The sequence below is a fragment of the Oryctolagus cuniculus genome, chromosome 20 (assembly GCF_964237555.1).
Source record: "Oryctolagus cuniculus chromosome 20, mOryCun1.1, whole genome shotgun sequence".
Taxonomy (NCBI): domain Eukaryota; kingdom Metazoa; phylum Chordata; class Mammalia; order Lagomorpha; family Leporidae; genus Oryctolagus; species Oryctolagus cuniculus.
Genome location: NC_091451.1, coordinates 4,634,997 through 4,657,520, shown reverse-complemented (window position 1 = coordinate 4,657,520; position 22,524 = coordinate 4,634,997). Strand labels below are relative to the sequence as shown.

At 38.5% G+C, this 22,524-nt stretch overlaps 1 protein-coding gene and 1 pseudogene across 1 annotated transcript in view; both read left to right on the top strand.

Moving 5' to 3' along the window:
* The window catches only part of LOC127489508 (uncharacterized), a 708,234-nt gene that overhangs the window by 537,624 nt on the left and 148,086 nt on the right, over nucleotides 1-22,524 (top strand). The window lies entirely within an intron of this gene.
* LOC138847178 (eukaryotic translation initiation factor 2A pseudogene) lies at nucleotides 20,492-21,947 on the top strand (annotated as a pseudogene).

The window sequence follows — 22,524 nt, the reverse complement described above, 5'->3', positions numbered from 1 at the left end:
TTTTATCATGAATCTATTACATATAAAATAGATAAACTTTACTGTTATTAATACATTTAATCACCACCTCTTCATCAGTATAATGTTAGTCTAAAATAAATTTTAAGATACCTGAATGAACTGAGATTCCAGAGCTCCAAAACTGGAAGCTTAAGTGAGAAAAAATAAAGTAAAAGATTAAACAATAAAATATTATTGTATTCTAATTTAAGTATTGATATGAAAAATGTTGAATAGGAAATCATATCACGTACAAAGGAAGTAAAAATTTATTAAATTATAGTAAAATGAGATATATTTATGTTTAAAACATATCATGAAAAAGGAACAAGGATAAACACACTGGCATTTCTAATACATTTCTAAACAATAATGGAAAAAATTGTAGTTTTTTTGCAATAATTTTTACTTCTAGGTGCCAGTGCTATGTCATAATAGGCTGAACCTCCACCTGTGATGCCAGCATTCAATATAGGTGCCAGTTCATGTCCTGGCTGCTCCTCTTCTGATCCAGCTCTTTGTTTATGTCCTGGGATACCAGTGGACAATGGCCCAAGTGCTTGGTTCCTTGTACCTGCATGGGAGACCCAGAAGAAGTTCTTGGCTCCTGGCTTCAGATTTGCTCAGCTCTGACCTTTGGAGTAATTTGGGGAGTGAACCAGTGCGTGGAAGTCCTTTCTCTTGGTCTGTTTCTCTCTCTGTCTGCAACTCTACCTCTCAACTAAACAAACAAATAAATAAATATTTTAAAAAAGAATATTAAGTTCTAAATGTTGGTACTTTCCAGCAGGCTTCATCAGAAAGCTCAATGCAAATGAAAAACTGAGCTGAAGTATCACATTCTAATTTAACAAAAACATAAAATGTAGTTACCAGTCCAAATACTTTATGTATAAATCTTCCCTCAATCCATGACATTCTCATCATACTATGAAAACATTCTGAAAGAAAAAAGTTCAGTCCAATAAGAATTGTAGAACAACAATAAAACAAATAAAACAAACAAATAAAAAGCTAACTTAACCTAGCAAATCTAGCACAATAAACTCATTTATTAAAAGGAAATTTCTTTCCATCCACGATGTTATGGTCACATCACAAAAAAATGAACTACAAAAAAATGTATAGGTAAAACAAGAACATTTTCTATAGATATCTAGGAGACAAGAAAATTTATTATACTGTTTGCCTTGAACAGACATTTTTCTCAGGTTCTACATTATCTTTGTTGAAGTCTTGGATATACATATAAATAAAGTTCTTCATCTAATTATAACTCAAACAAAATAGTAAGAGTCATGTAACCAGGATAATATCTGAAAAGGGAACTGAAAACAGACAAATACTCAAAAAAACTGTCCTCTCTTTTCCCTTCATTATTCCACATAATGTTTTTTTAATATATTCATTTACTTACTTGAGAGCTAGATACAGACAGAGAGAGGGAGAAAAACAGAGATAGAGGTCTTTCTTCCACTGGATCACTCCCCAAATAGCCACAATGGCCAGAGCCGGTCTCCCAAGCAGGTGCAGGGTCATCTTCTACTGCTTTTGTAGCTGGGACTCGAAAAAGCACCAATATGGGATGCCAGCGTAAAAGGCGGAAGATTAACCTACTGCACCATAGCACTGGCCCCAGATCCCAGGTAATGTTAATAATGTATCAGTAAATAGCAATCACCTTTAAAGGTCTTTTGTTGAACAACTCTTCTGTGCCAAATGCAGTCAAGACACCTCCACAATTTCATTTTTTCTATCATTGTTCATCTACAAAATTACAGATATTTATTTATTTATTAAAGATCTATTTTATTTATTTGAAAGACAGAATTACAGAGAGAGGTAGAGACAGAGAGAAAGGTCCTCCATCCACTGGTTCACTCCCCAGATGGCCACAATGGCTGAGCTTCACCGATCTGAAGCCAGGAGCCAGGAGCTTCTTCTGGGTCTCCTATGCAGGTGCAGGGGCCCAAGGACTTGAGCCATCTTCTTGCTATCCCAGGCCATCGCAGAGAGCTGGATCAGATGAGGAGCAGCTGGGACTAGAACCGGCGCTCATATGGGATGCCGGGGCTTCAGACCAGGGTGTTAACCTGCTGAGCCACAGCACTAGCCCCCAAAATTACAGATATTTAAACACAAAATTTTAGTATCAAACATATTTACAATAATATGCCTATTATTGAGAAAGATTTGTACATTTCTCATATTCATGTGCCAGAAAAGAAATATTTGTTTCTCAATATTTGCATATATTTATAAATATATGCCTACAATATGACCCAGCCATCTCACGCCTTGGAATTTACTCAAAGAAAATGAAATCATCATATGAAAGATTTATCTGTACCTTCATGTTTAATGAAGTTCAATTCACAATAGCTAAAACATAGAACCAACCCAGATGTCTGTCAACTGAAGACTGCATAAAGAAATTATGGTATATGTACTATCGTTAGTATAAAGTGCATGCAAGTGGAAATCTTATACTTAATGAAGTAATCCACTCCCCAAAAGACAAACATCATATGTTCTCCCTGGTCTGTGGTAACTAATAGAGTACCAGAAAGGTAGTCTGTAAAAAGTGAAATTGTCACACTGAGATAGAATGCTTTTGAACAGCCCCTGTCTCAACTGTTGAGGGACAGTTGTTTTTGTTTGTTTGTTTTGACAGGCAGAGTGGACAGTGAGAGAGAGAGACAGAAAGAAAGGTCTTCCTTTTGCCGTTGGTTCACCCTCCAATGGCCGGCGCAGCCAGTGCACTGAAGGCGGCGCACCACGCTGATCGGATGGCAGGAGCCAGGTGCTTCTCCTGGTCTCCCATGGGGTGCAGGGCCCAAGCACTTGGGCCATCCTCCACTGTACTCCCTGGCCACAGCAGAGAGCTGGCCTGGAAGAGGGGCAACCGGGACAGAATCCGGCGCCCCTACCGGGACTAGAACCCGGGGTGCCGGCGTTGCAAGGTGGAGGATTAGCCTAGTGAGCCGCCGCGCTGGCCTGAGGGAATGGCTGGAGGAAGAAGGATGGGAGTGTGAGCAGTAGGGAGGGTAGGGTGGAAAGAATCCATATTTCCTAAATATATATTTATGAAATACGTGATTTTTATGCCTTAAATAAAATGTTTCTAGGTAAAAAAAAAGAACAACAGCAAAACGTAATCTTTGGTATAAATAATAGATATCATTGAGATGGTAATGAATCACCACATATAAATCAAATAAGAAATGTCATACAGAATTGGTGTTTATATTTGTTGGTATTTATTTTTTAATCATGGAAAGTCTCCAAGGCAAATTTGTTTTAATTCATAGTTGCTCATATTGTCAGCAGTAATTCACTCCTTGTAGTCTTCAGTTTTAACCAATAAATATTTTCTTCCTGGCAACATTTAATAACAAAGGATCTTCAATAACCCATTATGTATATGTGTTTAAGTAATGACTTAAATATAGTGAACTCTGGAGAATTCTGCTATCTGACATTGAAAATTTAGTGCTCTGACTTGCTGACAACTTGGTTTCTAGAAGTTACCTATGGGACCAGTGCTGTGGCATAGTGGGTAAAGCCACCACCTGCAGTGTTGCCATTCCATATAGGCACCGTTGCGAGTCCCTGCTGCTCCACTTCTGATCCAGTTCTCTGCTATTGCCTTAAAAAGCAGCAGAAGATGGCCCATGTAATGGATAAAGGCACCATCTGCAGTGCCTGCATCCTATATGGGTGCTGGTTTGAGTACCGGTTGCTCCACTTCCAATCCAAGTCTCTGCTATGGCCTGGGAAAGCAGAAGATGGCCCAAGTCCTTGGGCCCCTGCACTCACATGGGAGACCCAGAAGCTCCTGGCTCCTGACTTCAGATCAGCACAGCTCTAGCCATTGCAGCCAACTGGGGAGTGAACCAGCAGATGGAAGACCTCTCCCTTTATCCTGGCCTTCCTTCTCTTTGTGTATCTCTGACTTTCAAATAAATAAATGAATCTTTAAAAATTGAGATGGCCCAAGTGTTTGGGCCCCTACACACATGTGGGAGACATGGAAGAAGCTCCTGGTTTCAGATCAGCCCAGTTCTGTCCTTTGTGGACATTTGGGGAATGAACCAGTGGATGGATGACCTTTCTCTCTGTTGCTCCCTCTATCTTTCTGTAACTCTACCTCTCAAATAAATAAGTAAAATCTTTTAAAATAGATGTTGGAAATTGTATATTATACCCACAAGAATGATACTGGAGCTTGTCTCTCACTTTTGAGTTATACACAAAAGAACAGGAAGCAAAACGAAACCTAGACAAATGGAATTTCATGAAACTAAAGAGCTTCTGTACAGCAATGAAAAAATAAAGTGAAAAAGAACGTACATAATGGCTGAAAATATTTACAAACCTGTCACCTGAGAATGACCTAACAATCAAATACGTAACTCAATATCAAAGTCACAAATCATTCTATTAAATTTGAAGAGTAGACATACTCAGAAATTATTACAAGGGAGACAGACTAATGACCAAGTACATACAAAAATATTCAATTTCACTAATCATAAGAGAAAAGGAAATCAAAATTATAATGAGATACTACCTTGTTCCAATTATACTGACTTACCAGGATGACAAAAGATAACAAGTGCTCAAATAATGGGGAAGAAATGAAACACTCGCACATTTCAGTTGAAATGTAAATCAGTAAATCCATTGTGGCAAAGAGAATATCAATTCCTCAAGAAGAAAAAGTGAAACTATAGAAAGCAGTGCTACTCCTGGATAATAGCTACAGGAAATTAAATCAATATAACTTCATAATACCCAAGAAATGAAAACAAATTAACTGTTTATCAAATGGTAAATGGTAAAGAAAATGAGGTACACACACACAATGGAAAATTATTCAATGAAATAGAGTATTTTTATTTATTTTTTAAGAATAAAAATTTCATAAGTACTACTTTAGGAATACAGTTATTATTCCCACCATATACACCCTCCCACCCACACTCCTACCACTACACCTCCTCCTTGCTCTCTCCTTGCTAGTCCCATTCTCCATTAAGATTCATTTTCAACTACTTTGTACACGGAAGACTAACTCTATACTAAGTAAAGATTTCAACAATTTGCACATGCACAAACTGTTTGAGAACTAATTTTACAGTTAATTCTCAATATAACTCATTGAGGCCAGAGGTCCTGAATGGGAAGTTAGTGCACAGTGACTCCTGTTAATTTAACAATTACCACTCATATACGATATTAGTGACCACAGGTGGCACTTGACATGAACTGCCTAGGCTAAGGAAACCTTTTGAATCAACAAACCCCACTAGTATTTGGACAAGGCCATAAACAAAGTGAAAATTCTCTCGCCCACTAGGGAGAAGTATATCTTTCTTTGATGGCCATGACCTTTCACTAGGACTCACTCACAGAGATCTTTGCAATGTCTTCACTTTAATTGCCTGAAAGGCTCTCACAAGCTTTTTTTTACCAGATCATTTTTAATGTGTCTGTTGGCCATTTGAATTTCAAAATTTTGAAAAATGTCTGTTTAAGTCCTTTGCCTGTTTTAATTATTTTGCTTGTTTGTTTTGTTGTTGTGGAGTTTCCTGACCTCTTGTAGATTCTGGTCATTAATCCTTTATCAGTTGCATAGTTTGCAGATAATTTCTCCCATTCTGTTGGTTGTCTCTTCACTTTCCTGAGTGTTTCTTTTGCCGTACAGAAACTTCTCAATTTGATGTAAGCCCATTTGTTAATTTTGGCTTTGACTGCCTGCACCTCTGGGTTCTTTCCAAGAACTCTTTGCCTGTGCCAATATCTTGCAGTGTTTCCCCCATTTGATGGTGTCAGCCATGTATTTGGATTTTTAATCGATGTTGTTAAGGCTTTCCACTGCATTTTTATTCTATTGAATTCTTAATTTCATTTTGATTTCTCTTTAAGTTGTAAAGTTGTGGAAATCCATGCTCTCCACAAAGGTCCACCATGTCCCTCTAATCTACGTACAGTTTCCTCTGCCATTTTCTCCCTAACTCTTCCTTGTGACTGCTCTCTCTCCGCTTTTTATAAAAAATTATTTCATTTCTTCTATGGATTTCAGTAGTTGTGCATTTCCTTCGGATTACTTCTATGTAATCTTATGATCAATTTTTTGAATTCCATTTCTTGCATTTCCTCCATCTCATAATCTTCATAATTTAGTATTGAGTGTTGTGTTCTTTTGGAGGTGTCATGTTGTCTTCCTTATGCTTGTTTCTTAAATGGTATGTTTGTTGTTCAGCATTTGTGGAGATACTTGTTGGTTTCTTGTTTTTCTGTTTTGGTGGCTTTTATCTTTGTGTTACTCCTCTGTAGATATGTGGAATGTCTGCTTTCAATTTATATCCAGAGGTTTGTGCTGGGTGTGTCCAGAGAGCTCTGTTCAGTTCTCCAGGGTGAAGGGCTTGCCTAAGGTGACACACCTTGCTTTGGGGATGTAAATCTCCATTTTTCTTTTAATCAGAAGAGAAGTTTATTCTGCTCAGCTGAGCTCCTCTCCTCAAAGGAGAACAGTGCCTTAACGCTAGCCCCAGTGGGTATAATATTCATCTGCTCTGTCCCAAGGACCACTCAAAGGATCTGTGCAGTCCACTGTGTTAGTTCAGATTACCCAGCAATGTCTCTCTCCAGGAGACAAGGAAGCCCTCTGCATATGGAGTCTACCACAGTGACTTCCCAAAGTCAGCCACAACAAGAGTCCTCTCATACAACCTTAGTTTTTTTCACAGTCCAGGCACAGAAGCCCACAGTCATGAGTCCAGCCCCTTCTTAATTCTTCCCACCAGAGTGAGGAGTCTCCACTCAGCTAGTTGCTGGTTGTGGATTTGAGCTGGTGCAAGTGTTATGTATGTCCAAAATGGTGCCTGTTCCTTTAGATTTTTACAGAATGCCATTGCAAAGTTCTCGGGAGAGAGAAACATGTACCTGTTGCTCCCCAATTCGCGGAGGAACGACACGAGACCCTGCGCTGTTCTTTTTGCCTGGCTCTTCCCGGCTTAGCTGCTGGCCCCCCAACCTCCGTGGAGGAGCGGCACACCACCAGCCGGCTCTCTCGAGGGCTGCTCAGATGTTATCCAGATGTTCCCCTTAGATGTTCCTGGTGCATGTTGTCTCTCTCCTCCTTTATAGTCCTCTTCCACCAATCCCAACTCTGCTACACACACACCGAGCACTCTGCTCTCCTCCAATCAGGAGCAGGATCAGCTCTTGCAGCTTATTGGTTGAACTGGAGGCAGCTGCGTAGAAGTTGTTTGGTCTCTCTCTCAGCACCATATTGTGGGAGAGCAGATGCATAGAATAAGTCTTAATTCCAGTAACTTAGTCTAGTCTCAGTTGCTCCCCACATGTACCTCCAGTTTTTTGTTTTGTTTTGTTTTTTTTCTCCTCTAGTGTGGCCAGTACACTATCCCCCAAGGGACTCCAAGACAGGTTCCCTCTGGGGTCTTTCTGCAGCTTTAGTGCCAGTGGCTTGGACTGCTGCATTATGGTCTCACCTCACATTCCAATGTTGGTGCATAGGCTCTTGGATGCTGAAGTCCTGAGTTGTGGAAATCCATGCTCTCCACAAAGGTCCACCATGTCCCTCTAATCTATGTACAGTTTCCTCTGTCATTTTCTCCCTAACTCTTCCTTGTGACTGCTCTCTCTCTCTGCTTTTTATAAATTATCTTCTCCTGGACCAGAGCAGTAATCTCCCTCCCTGCTCCAACATCTTGGAATTCTTCCAAGTACATTTTAATCATTTCAACAATATGGATGGAAGTGAGGATCCTTATCATTTGAGAATGATGTGAAGCCCAGAAAGATGTAAGTGGATGTTCTCATTCATCTGTGGGATCTAACAAAGTTATTCTCAGAGTCACTGAGAGTACAATGATGGTTACTAAAAACTGAGGAGAGTAGGGTTGAGAAATGAATGGGAAAAAGTTGGTTAATAGGTACTAAGTTATAGTTAGGAATAAGAAGTTCTGGTACTCTACTGCATGATACAATACAATGACTATAGATTATAATAACACATCATACATTTTTCTAAAACAATTTAAAAGAAGGATTTTCAATGTTTTCACTATAATATGACAAATGAGTGGATGTTTACCCTGATTTGAACATTACATAATGTATATGGCAATAGAAAAACCACATTATGCCACATAAGTATATATACATTTATGTGTTAGTTAATAATTTTAGAATCATATAATCAAATTCAATACAATTTGTTTCATAGTAGAACAAAACAAATATATATATATGTATGCATTTACTATTGTAAACATTATATGTAAGTATATGAATCCATATATATGTATAAGTATATATATTTAATATCCAAAATAATGAGGAAATACTTATATAATTGTAGTTCCATTTCTGCATCTAAAGAAATGCCTGATACTCAAAATTCCCTTATTCCACTCTCCAATGTGTGTTTCCTTTTTCTTTGGAAAGCTGCTGTGCTGATAATGGCTGTTTCCTTGGTGAAATAGCCCAAACATTTCAGAGTTGAATACTTTTTGACAAGAATTTCTAAATAAGTATAGCAAGTACAAAGACCCTTGGAAGTCCATCTGAAAGACATTTTAGTTAAACGGAGATCAGGAAACATGCTGGGTTGGTAGGCTGGTCACCCCACTGCACCAATGCCACCACTGTCCTCAATGACCTATCATATAGGTTTTCTTAAGTTGTAAAATATGAAATACAGAATGTCAAACTATGAAATACAGCAAAAAGATTTCCAAAGTGGGAGTTCATATCATTGAACACCCACATCAAAATAAATATTAAGGATCTGATGTATGTAAGGATGAATAAAGTAGATTTAAACATTTTATAGGGCTTCTAAAATATGTCAACACACTAAAATATTAGAAATATGATAAAGGAAATCAACTGAATGAATTTCTGAGAGCTTCATTTTATATTCAATGAATGCCAAGAAATAATTTTATGGGTACTGGATAGGAAATAAATATAAGACAAAATTTATTAAGAGAAAGATATTTGACAAGAAAATTAAAATGTTGACAAATATTAACGAGTTGTAAGAAATAGATCCCAGGGGCCTGCACTGTGGTGCACTGGGTGCACTGGGTTAATCCTCTGCCTGTAGCGTGGGCATCCCATATGGGCACTGATTCTAGTTCCAGTTGCTCTTCTTCCAGTCCAGCTCTCTGCTAAGACCTGGGATAGCAGTGGAAGATGGCCCAAGTGCTTGGGCCCCTGCACCCACATGGGAGACCAGGAGGAAGCACCTGGCTCCTGGCTTCAGATCAGTGTAGCTCTGGCCATTGTGGCCATTTGGGGTGTGAACCAATGGAAGGAAGACCTTTCTTTCTGTCTTTTTCACTGTCTGTAACTCTACCTGTCAAATAAATAAATAAAATCTTCAAAAATAAACAGATTCCAGTGTAAACTAACAATCAGAACAACTTTAGTAACTTTAGTATGAAAGTGTATCATGCTTGCGCTCATAATTTGATACATGTGTAAAATATGTCACCACTATCTTTTGTTTTGTATAATCACTTTGTTGAATATTCTAATTTTAAAAATTAAGATAGTTTCACAAAGAGTAAAGAAGCAAACCAAAAATACAAAGAGAAAACAGGCAAGAAATCTATTCCATCAAAAAAAAAAAAAAAGAGGAGAAAAAACATTCTAATAAAACAAGGTATAGAAAGCAATACACTTAAAATCATGAATACAATAAGAAAACATGAGCTTCATTAACAGGCGTGGTGGTGCAGTGGGTTAAGCTTCTGCGTGGGACACTAGCATCCTGTATAAGAGTGCTTGGTTTGAGTCCCAGAAACACCATTCCTCTGATGCACTTTCTTGTAACTGATCATGAAAGGCAGCAAACAATGCTCAAATTCTTGGCTTTCTTCCACCCACTCAGGAGAACTGAATGGAGTTTCTGAATCCTGGCATCTGCCTGGCAGATCCCTGGCTACTGCAGGTATACCAGGGGTCAAACTAGCATGTATATATATATATATATATATATATATATATATGTCACTCTTTTAACTAATTAAATCCTTTAAAAACTATAAGAGATCATCAGAAATAATGAAAACCAAATATAGCTATACAAATGCCATAAGAGATGCAACAAAAGCACATTATAAAAGATTAAGTATATACAGACATTTTTAATTTTTATGACTTTTTTTGAAAATATGAACAAAATTCTGTCATCATTCTATTACAAAAAAGTTACCAAAAAGATATGCATACCCAACTCTTGAATAATCAAAAAGACAAAAATTCTGAGACCAAATATTATAGTAATTAAATTACATTGATTTAATTTAACCTCATCCATCCTAGGAAGAAAGAAAACATACCTTATCCCTATCCACAGTCATACTAGACTGGGTTGTGGATTAGATCAGTGTTCCCAAGGTGGGCAGCACATCATGGCTGTTGTGCATTCTGGGAACCAAAAGTCCCTCCCTTTTCAGTCTGCTTGAAACAGTGGTGGTGGGGGCCAGAATCCTACTCTAATGGCACTCACAGGGGTTCACCAAGGAGCTTGGATCCTGACTGGTGTCCCAGGCCCATGAGCAGCGAAGGCCTCTCTCTTGCGGGGCTGGGGCTCAGAAGGGACCCTGCAGCCAGGCTGGGTCTCCTTTGTTCCTCTCCATTCCATAGCTCTGGATGCTTTCTCCTCCACATTCCACAGCCAGGAAATGTCTTGGTCTGCCTCTGGACCATGGGGGCCTGCCTTGGTCTCAGCAGCAGCCTCGTCAGCTTCCCAGCAGTCCTGTGCTTTCTCCTTCAGAAAACCCGTCAGTGATGCATGGATGGTCCTGAGCATTACAGCATGGGCAGGGATGGACTCCACACACAGGTAATTCCCACACTAGACTGGGAAACATTCAGCCAGCACCTCCATGTAGTAGAAAAGGAGAAGAGAAAAGAAGAAGCAGGAGAGATTGTGAACCCTTTCTCGTTGCTTTTTCAGCTGACAATGGGACTAGTGGTGTGGGACCCTGGGAGCCTGCATCCCTCTTCTGCCCCACTGATGGCTACACCCAACTCAGGTATTCATCCATCAGCCTGTAGAGCCCTGTGGCCTCAGAAGAGGGTCCAGGAGCAATGGTTCTGGATCTCAGCAAATGTTTTCAGCTCCGCTGAGTTTTTCAGGAGGGCATGGGCAGCCATTCTGGAGGCCATGCAACCACCATGGCACATTAGCGCTACCTCTTCACCAGCAGCAATGCAGAGTCCAGCAACTGCGGGTACCATGGCAGCATGGCCAGCAGCGCTTGGATCTTCCTCCCCTTGCCCTTGACTGGGTCCCAGACCTTCATTTGGAGTGAATCCATGGTTCTGGTCAGTAGTAAGATTTCCAGGCACTTACTGATAGCCTTGGAGGCAAAGCCATGATTAAAATGCAGATCTGCAAAAACCCTTTCCAGGACTTTCGGATGCTGGGTGACTCCCAAATGTACAGAGTCAACTCTACTCTGGGCCTTATTGCACTGAAGCTTGTGACACGGTCCCATGCCAAGCCATCCCTCAACGCTTGTGCACGGGTGACCCATGCAGTGCCCTGGGCCACGACAGCACTGTGGGTCAGGAACCCGGCAGACAGGAGCTGAAGACACTAAGGTTGTCATAGCGTCCATGCTCTGAGATTTGATCTCACTGGCATGGATATGGCCCAGGCATGGCTGCCTCCAAGCAGATCAAGGCAGCTGCAGGGCACCATGATCTTGCCAGGCACTGCCAGCAAATTCCCCGGGTGCAGGAAGTGGGTGCTGCAGGCCTGGTCCATGTGACTCCCTGCTCCTGCTCCCTGTCCAGGCCTGCTTCTGCCACTGGCCTCATTGCCAGTGGCTGTTTCCTGAAGCGGATTCACTGTTAGGAATGGCGCTTTGTTTGCTGCAGACATTGTTAAGTTCAAAGAACCTGAGCAACTAAAATGGTGAAACCCTCCCGACTCAGGAAGAGGTAGCACTCTCTTGTGCTTTTCATCCCTTTCTTGAAGATGTCTCCCAGACTTGTTTCCTTTGAACAAGATAAGATTCCTTTTTTTTTTTTTTTGCTACATTTTATGTTTTCAGATGGGATTGTAGCTTTTGTTTTACAAATACATGGCTCCTGGCAAGAGCTAGTAGTGGGAGAATTGGAGATTGGTAAGATCCTTTTCCATGCTAATTTAGTAAAGTAGAAATCAACAGGAAGGCAGATGTCAGTTAAGGAGTTTGACTGAAAATATTTTATTTTCCAAATGTAAGAAGATTATTCGTTTATCTTCAGTAAAAGAACAACCAGTTGACTCAAGCAGATACAGTGCTTGTAACTCTCTAGATCTCAAGTGGTGGATTCGGTATTCATTTGTTGTGCTTCTATCTCAACATATCAACTATAATCTTTTGTATCCATTATTAAATAAGAATGTAAAATGAACTCAACGAGAGGACAGTTAGTTTAGATGTTTGGTCTTTACAAAAGAGAAATAAGTACAAGAAAAGTAAGCATTACCTGCTGAAAGTATATATTTATTATTCATGAATGATCCAAAACTTGAAAGACCATATTTTTTATATAACCACATATGTGAATTACCACTTAGGAACTTGGAGTAAAAAGGAAAGTTATATATTTATGTTAAAAATTCACATAAAAGTACTGTCGTGAGCACCTACTGCCATGTAGCTCAACAGTAGCAAGTGCGACATACGACTTATCAGTCACAGGGAAGAAAGGGACACCAGGACACAATACTATTTTTCCAATGAGAGATTTTATTATTCACACACCGGGACACACCAGGGGTTTTTTATCACACCACTCATCAGCATGCCCATTGAGGTCAATACTCTTATTAGTATCAATATACTTATCAATCTGTCCTCTTTAATACACTTATCACTAAACTTAACACTACTATTTAAGGTGACTTAAATGGTTAACTACTTAACTTAACCACTTAACTACCTGACTTAACCACTTAACTACTTAACTACATCTACTCAATCTTAACAATATCACTTGTCTGCCAGGCCATCAATATTATACCACAAGTCATAACAAACACTATTAAAATAACCTTAAGTACTATCACAATGAACATTACAAGCACAGCAAAAGAGTGATAACATTGGTTTGCTACGTATCTAGGCTCGCATCACTGTCACGAATGTGCTTCTCCTGCGGGGAGTGTCCAGTGTCCAGAGTTCAGTGTCTCAGCAGGGACGGAACTCGGACCAGTCACTTATAGGAGGGAAGTCGTGGCAAGGTTATCACTCTGGGCAGTAGGCTCAAGGTTCCAGGCGGATGGCAGGCGAGAAGTTGGAGAGGTCCCCTGCTGAGAGGCCTGGCCCAGCTCTGCGGGCTCTGCGGTCAACTCTAGCAGCAGGCTGATAAGGACTCCAGGCGAGGGGGTGAGGCGGCAGCTCCACTGGTCAGACAGCAGCTGGGCAGCAACGCAGCAGCTCCAGATGGCCTCTTGATCCCGTCGTCACCTTTCGCCACGCAGCAAAAGCTAGGAGGCTGGCTCTTTGACTCTACGTGCGAGGAGATCCAGAGGTTCGCTCACACTGGGCCACACACACACACACACAGACAGTGGTGTTACAGCTCAGGGACAGATCTGCAGGTCGGCTTGTGCTGCTACCTGCTCCGTGCGGAGTAGCAGGCTGCCCCTTCAGCTCCAGATGTGTGGAGATCCAGAGGTTCACACACACCGGGCCATGGTCCCTGAGAGGATGAAGAGTGGTGCAAGGGCTCCCTTTCTATCCTCATTTTCGGCAGTTCTCCAGCTTGCCATCCTCCAACTTGTCCAATCAATGCTGGTTCCTCCTTGCTTATGTTTGAACTGTCCAGTCAGCGTGGGTAGGAGGGTATTGTCCATAGCACACTGCTATCTGACTGACCAGAGATGTCTGTTTGGTATGAATGGGAGTGTCTCCCTAAAAGCCATTAGGCATTGCCTTAGCTCCTGACTTATAACTCCACTTTACTTTTAATTTGTGGCTAGTGGTAACTTCTTAACTCAATGTTTTACTGTGTTTCTACAGTTCATCTCCTCTTCAGGTAAGCGGTGATCTGTGACTCTTTTTGAGATTCCTGTGGGATTCCCCACAAGTACATAATTGTCTTTTTCAAGTACTCACCATACCTTACTACAGAAGAAGGACTAAGGCCATAGAAGTACAAATATATAAAACACACTGAAATATCAAATATTTTTATCTAAGCTCAAGCAAAGCATATAATGAACTGCAATGATTTTCATACTATTTGACTCAAAAAACATAAACAGCTTAACAGCTGCAAAAATCTTGAAAATATGAAATTTATTTGGTAAGATAATGTATTTCATTAATTTCATTTATTTTATTCTGGCTCTCATATTTCTAAGAATTTTATTTCATGATTACCAAGTTGTAAATTAAGCTAGAATGAATGCATGACAATATCTGTATCTAGAGACATTTGTAATTTGTACTCTGAAATTCTGAACAAGTTAAAGGGATTTAAATAATCAAAAAAAAAAAAAAAAAAAAAACTAAAGGAAGGGCCTAGTGGTGGAGCAGGTACAGCCACCATTTGTGATGCCAGGATACCCTATGGATGCCAGTTTGTGTCCTGGCTGCTCTTTTCTGATCCAACTCCCTGCTAATGGCCTAAGAAAGAAGATAAACGTTGCCCAGGTGTTGGGATTCTGCCACACATGCAAAAGACCCTGAGGAAGCTCTTGGCTCTTGTCTTCAGCCTGGTCCATCCCTGGTCATTGAGTCCATTAGAGAAGTAAATCAGCAGGTGGAAGCTTTCTCTCTTTTTGTGTCTCTCCCTCTCTCTGTAACTTTCAAATAAATAGATAAATAGACCCTAATAAAAAGGATACAATGAGCAACAGTTATTTTTTCCAATCATATATATATATAATGCTTTATTAAAAAACATTATCAGAGTTGGAAATATGAGGTTAATTTTATTCTCATACACTATTGGTAAATGAAATGAATACATTCCTTCAGATGGTAATTTAGTAAGATATATTCAAATTTGAAACATAGCATCCTTTTTATCTTGTAAGAATTTCACTGGACTTAGATCCTTCACAAAATATTGGATATTGTGAAATCATGTAAACACCTATGGTAAGAACATTTCTAATGTATTAAATGCATCATATATAAAACATAATGGGAGTAGTTCCTACAAAATAACAGACTATTTATGAGATTTCTGGGTTTTGTTTCCAATGCACAAATGCTCAAATGATAGACATTTAAATTAATTTATTGAGGGCTTGACTACAATGTTACATACTGTTTAAATTTTTTTCTGAATGTTGGCTAAAACCTATTAAAACATATTCAAAGATTTTTATCTTAACCTAGTGTTGGCAAACTTTTCTATACAGAGTCAAGTAGAAATTATTTTAGACTTTATGGACCATAATATCTTTGCTGTCATCTAAAATATGTGTAAGCTGTAGGTAAATAGATGGAGTTGTATTCCAATAAAACTATTCACAAAAACAGAAAGGAGCTGGATTTAGCCCACAGAAACTACTAATGCACTGAACCATACTTTTCAGAATATCATGCATACATGCCATTACTCATTTTAAAGATATTGTATTCCAGCGCTTGTCACACCATTATATAAAGAGGCAATAAAAATAAAACTTTCAGGGCCGGCACTGTGGCATAGCAGGTAAAACTGCTGCCTGTAGTGCCAGCATCCCACATGGGCACTTGTTTGAGTCCCCAATAATCCACAATTCTAACACTTGCCTACAACTTGGGTACTGACTAATAATATACACTGGTGACAGTTATAAAATCAAATAAAAATCAATGAAAAGTAATGTTTATATCACTGTATAAATCATGATTAGACTAGAACTGAGCAATTTGGTAGGAATAATTACCAAGTGGCAACTAAACAAAGAGATTTATTGGAAATAGTCTTTATAATCATATTTTTAAAATGATTGTACAGGAACTTAAGATAAGATAATGTCCCTTTACAGGGCAATCCTCACAGAAAGATTTTCTCATGTAAAATTATGCTATTGAAAATGTCAACAGTAGTGATATATTTGGAGTTCTTTAAAAACTTCCAAACAGCAAAAAATTGTGTAATTCTGATAGCATGAAACAGTACATTGGTGTTAGACAATTCGGAGATACTATGTACAGGGAAGATTCCAAGATAACTTAGAAAATTTCCATGGGGCTGATAAACCTACAATGAAAAAGCCACATACTCAAAGTTCAAGAACCAGGATACCTAATAATTGAAATTTTATCAGGTGATAGCATGAAATTCAGAGGCAAAATAAAAAAGGAATTTAAATGCTATGGTGACAATGATATTGTGGCAAATGTAAGTGGATAGAGTAATGTAAAAAATTAGTGTCAAGAAAATGTGAGAAAAAATTTTAGTGAACAATTATTCATTAATATTACATGTGAAAACCATATAAAATTTGCAGAAACTAAAATCCAGAAAAAGATAAATTCCTTTCAATAGTGATTTTTTAAACTTTTAGTTAATAAATATAAATTTCCAAAGTACAACTTTTGAATTATAGCGGCTTTTCCCCCCATAATCTCCCTCCCACCTGCAACCATCCCATCTCCCACTCCCTCTCCCATCATTCATTTTCAATTATCTTTTTATACAGAAGATCAACTTAGTATATACTAAGTAAAGATTTCAACAGACTGCATCCACAAAGACACACAAAGTATATAGTACTGTTTGGGGAGTAGTTTTACTGTTAATTTGCACAGTACAACACATTAAGGACAGAGGTCCCACATGGGGAGCAGGTGCACAGTGACTCCTGTTATTGATTTAACAATTGACACTCTTATTTATGACATCAGTAATCACCCGAGGCTCTTGTCATGAGCTGCCAAGCCTATGGAAGCCTCGATACTAAAATAAGGACATATAAGATCATTTTTTTTTAACTTTTATTTAATGAATATACGTTTCCAAAGTACGAATAATGGATTACTATGGCTTCCCCCCAATACCGTCCCTCCCACCCACAACCCTCCCCTTTCCCACTCCCTCTCCCCTTCCATTCACATCAAGATTCATTTTCGATTATCTTAATATACAGAAGATCAGCTTAGTATACATTAAGTAAGGATTTCAACAGTTTGCTCCCACACAGAAACATAAAGTGAAAAATAATAGATGATTTTTTTTAATGATGATGAAATCAGATCAGACCTATTGTCATGTTTAATCCCAGTGAGAGTCAAGTTGGGAGTTGATAGTTTCTTTTCTTTTCTTTTCTTTTTTTTTTTTTTACAGAGGATCAGTTTAGTATGTATTAAGTAAAGATTTCAACAGTTTGCACCCCCATAGAAACACAAAGTGAAATATATTATTTGAGTACTCGTTATAGCATTAAATCTTAATGCACAGCACATTAAGGACAGAGATCCTACATGAGGAGTAAGTGCACAGTGACTCCTGTTGTTGACTTTACCAATTGACACTCCTGTCTATGGCATCAGTAATCTCCCTATGCTCCAGTCATGAGTTTCCAAGGCTATGGAAGCCCTCTGAGTTCTCTGACTCTTATCTTGTTTAGACAAGGTCATAGTCAAAGTGGAGGTTCTCTCCTCCCTTCAGAGAAAGGTACCTCCTTCTATGAAGACCTGTTCTTTCCACTGAGATCTCACTCACAGAGATCTTTTGCCAGAGTGTCTTGGCTTTCCATGCCTGAAATACTCTCATGGGCTTTTCAGCCAGATCTGAATGCCTTTAGGGCTGATTCTGAGGCCAGAGTGCTATTTAGGGCATCTGCCATTCTATGGAATGGACACTATGGGAAACGGTGACTTGATCAGCATAGCCCTGACTGTTAATGAACAACTTAATACATTATCCCTCTTAGTAGTTTTTTTTTTGTCTGTTCTACTTAATATGACTGGTTTAATTCTGTAATTAATACACAGTTATTCTTAAGTGTTGAAATTTAACTGAAATAAGATCATTTCTTAAAAAATAGTCCATTGAAGCCTCTTTAAAATGAAAAATAAAGGGAAAATGAATGCAAATAAGACAAAATTTTTTTTAACATTTATTTAATGAATATAAATTTCCAAAGTACAATTTATGGATTACAATGGCTTCCCCCACATACCGTCCCTCCCACCCACTACCCTCCCCTTTCCCACTCCCTCTCCCCTTCCATTCACATCAAGATTCATTTTTGATTATCTTAATATACAGAAGATCAGCCTAGAATACATTAAGTAAGGATTTCAACAGTTTGCTCCCACACAAAAACATAAAGTGAAAAATAATAGATGATTTTTTTAAAATGATGATGAAATCAGATCAGACCTATTGTCATGTTTAATCCCAGTGAGAGTCAAGTTGGGAGTTGATAATTTCTTTTTTCTTTTTTTTTTTTTTTTTTACAGAGGATCAGTTTAGTATACATTAAGTAAAGATTTCAACAGTTTGCACCCCCATAGAAACACAAAGTGAAATATATTGTTTGAGTACTCGTTATAGCATTAAATCTCAATACACAGCACATTAAGAACAGAGATCCTACATGAGGAGTAAGTGCATAGTGACTCCTGTTGTTGACTTTACCGATTGACATTTTGAAAATTACCAGATAAGCATTGATGGAAAGATATTTGTATCTAAACCCTTAAAAATTAAAATTAAAATTTTATAGTTCTATGAAATTCCAGAAAAGCTAAAAAAAATCCTCTGGGAACTGAGAAAGTTTGTGTCAAGATGGCCTGAGAATTTGGGGCATGAAACAGTTGCAAAGAGAATTCAAATAATTTCCATCATGTTGACATCATAAGAAAAAGTCACCCAAGTAGGATATTTATGATATAAACAGATCACACTAGTGAACAAAGATAATAATTAAAACAAAGTACATTATATCATATGAATTACAATTTGATGATTGTAATTAGAATATAGGATAAATAATAGAGTAGACATAACGGGATTTGGTGAACAATAATCCAGAAAATATTTTTACCATGAGAAAAATTTTAAAATCAAGGAAGGTAAATCAAGGAATATTTTGGTGCCTTAATTCTTTATTCATTCACTCATTGGTCAACTTTTGGCTTATTTCCATTGTTTCTACAGAAGTAAAAAGTGAATGTTCTTGTGCATAGATCTCTATTCACAATCCTGATAATTTTAGCTTCTTTCTTTTTCTAAAAGTTTATTTATGTTATACAAGTTCCATGTATTTCATATATACTGATTTAAAAATACAGTGATACTTCTCACCTTAAACTTCCTCTTGCCCATGTCTCACCCTTCTTCCTCCTCCCTCTCCCATTTCCACTGTTATTTTTCTACAAAGATCTACTTTCAGTTTAATTAGTGTTTGTAAAGTTAGCCCTAAATTAAGAGTGCTCTACAAATAGTATAAGAGAAATTGAAAAGAAAACATAAAGAAGTTTCATCAAATTGAAGGAATCACAATGAAAAAGATAACCAGGATTAGCTACAGTTTTCTATACTAGGATCAGCATACACTACATCATGATGTACATATGTCATAGAAATAAAACATAAAGATTAAGAGTAATGTGCATGTTAGGATATAACCCATATTCTGATTACTGGACATGACAGCAATAATGTAGGGGCAATAAAAGCATAACAAGCATATACAACAGAATTGGGTCAACCAACATGTATTAAATTTGCATTAAACTTGAGAAATAAATCAACAATAGTAAGTAATGAAAATATAGGGACAAAATGGTGGCATCTATGCTGATTTTGACAGGGAATCTGGGAAAAATTTCAAAGTCTACACTTTTAGTAAGGATGGGACCTTGTTTGCCTGGTGCAGTGGAGAAAAAGTAAACAATATCAATGTCACTAACAAGGGACAACTGCACTCCTTCGACCTCCCAAAGTTTGCCTTGAATTCTTGGTAAAAAACACTGTTCTAGCAACATGGCAAACGTACACTAATTCTAAAGATGGTGTAGCTGGGACACCCAATCTTCAACTTTATGACTTGAAAACTGGGACGTGTTTGAATTCTTTCATCCAGAAAAAAATACAAAATTGGTGTCCATCCTGGTCAGAAGATGAAAGTATTTGTGCCTGAAAAATTTTTTTTGACAGGCAGAATGGACAGTGAGAGAGAGAGAGACAAAGAGAAAGGTCTTCCTTTACTGTTGGTTCACCCCCACAATGGCCACTGCAGCCAGCGCACCACGCTGATCTGAAGCCAAGAGCCAGGTGCTTCTGGTCTCCCATGCAGGTGCAGGGCCCAAGCACTTGAGCCATCCTCCACTGCACTCCTGGGCCACAGCAGAGAGCTGGACTGGAAGAAGAACAACCGGGGCAGAATCTGTTGCCCCGACCGGGACTAGAATGTGGGGTGCCGGTGCCGCAGGTGGAGGATTAGCTTATTGAGCCATGGTGCCAGCCTGTGCCTGAAATGTTAACCATGAAGTTCACTTCTTTGAAAAGAACAATTTCAACATAATTGCAAATAAATTACATTTGCAGAAAATTAATGATTTGGTGTTATCACCTGGACCCCAGCCATACAAGGTGGCTGTCTATGTTCCAGGAAGCAAAGGTGCACCTTCGTATGTTAGATTGTATCAGTACCCCAACTTTGGTGGACCTCATGCAGCTTTAGCCAATAAAAGTTTCTTTAAGGCTGATAAGGTTACAATGCTATGGAATAAAAAAGCTACTGCTGTCTTGGTAATAGCTAGTAGAGACATTGATAAGACAGGAGCTTCCTATTATGGGGAATAGATGTTGCATTACATTGCAACAAATGGAGAAAGTGCCATAGTGCAACTAACAAAAGGTGGCCCTATTTATGACGTAGTTTGGAATTATAGTTCTACTGAATTTTGTGCTGTTTATGGTTTTAAGCCTGCCAAAGCAACACTTTTCAACTTGAAATGTGATCCTGTGTTTGACTTTGGAACTGGTCCTCAGAATGCAGGCTACTACAGCCCTCAAGGACATATATTAGTACTAGCTGGATTGGGAAATCTGAGAGGACAAATGGAAGTATGGGATGTTAAAAACTACAAGGTCATTTCTAAACCAGTGGCTTCTGATTCTACATATTTTGCTGCATGCCTAGATGGTGAGCATATTTTAGCAGCCACATGTGCTCCCAGGTTACGTGTTAATAATGGGTATGAGATTTGGCACTATGCTGGCTCTGTATTGCACAAGTATGATGTGCCCTCAAGTGGAGACCTATGGCTGGTTTCATGGCAGCCATTTTTGGATGGAATATTTCCAGCAAAAGCAGTAACTTACCAAGCAGTTCCAAGTGAAGGAACCTAAAGTTGCAACTGTGTATAGACCCCCTGCTTTAAGAAACAAGCAAGTCATCAATTCCAAGTTGCATGAAGAGGAGCCACCTCAGAATATGAAACCACAATCAGGAAATGATAAGCACCCATCAAAAACAACCCTTAAAAATCAAAGGAAGCACGAAGCTAAGAAAGCTGCAAAGTAGGAAGAAAGAAGTGACAAAAGTCCAGATTTGCCCTCTACTCCTGTGCCACAAAACACACCATGAAACATTACCTCTCGGTCAACTTCTGGAGACCCTGAGGTAGACAAAAAAATCAAGGACCTAAAGTAGAAACTGAAAGCAATTGAACAACTGAAGGACAAGCAGCAAGTGGAAAACAGCTAGAAAAAAGTCAGTTGGACAAAATTCAAAAAGAGACAGCCCTTCTTCAGGAGCTGGAAGATGTGGAATTGGGTGTTTAAGGAGTCATCGAAGACAAGCTGCTCACCAGAAGTCACTGTGAACACCTCTTGTGTTAAACCAGGTGGTGTACATGGAGCACCTGTGTGCCCACATTTATTGTGGCTCTACTATGTTAATCATTCATGCAAGATTCCACACACACTAGAAATTATTTAATAATGTGTATTAAATTAACTTACATTCTGCATCCTGTATCATGTCAATATTCAATGCAGAAAGATACATGAATTTTTAGCTAAGTTTAGTGACTGAAAGACAAATTTTTTATATTAGGGAACAGCATTTACCATATAAATGAATAAAGACAGTATAAATTTAAAAAAAGAAAGGAAAATATGCCATTTATCAAAAAACACCCTTAAATGAAAGATACTTGCGTCTACAGCTGCACTTTAAAAATGATCAACAATCAAAGATTTATTTACAGTAACAAAATCCACCATTGTTAAAAGTATATTATCTAGAAAAGGAGAATGAGAATATGACCCAAAAGTGCTTTTGAGGAACTATATACATAAGTGGCCAACAAAATTAACAACATTTTAGTATATTGATGATCTTCCAATATAAAATCCAAGCAACATATGCATAGGTTTAGGTCTAGGATCGGCTTTCATTAGACTACTAATCATTACACAGGTGATAAGAATACATTCAAAGACAAAACAAGATATACAAAGAAGTGTATTGGTTAAAATATAAATTATACTTTCGATATTGTGAGTAGAATTCAA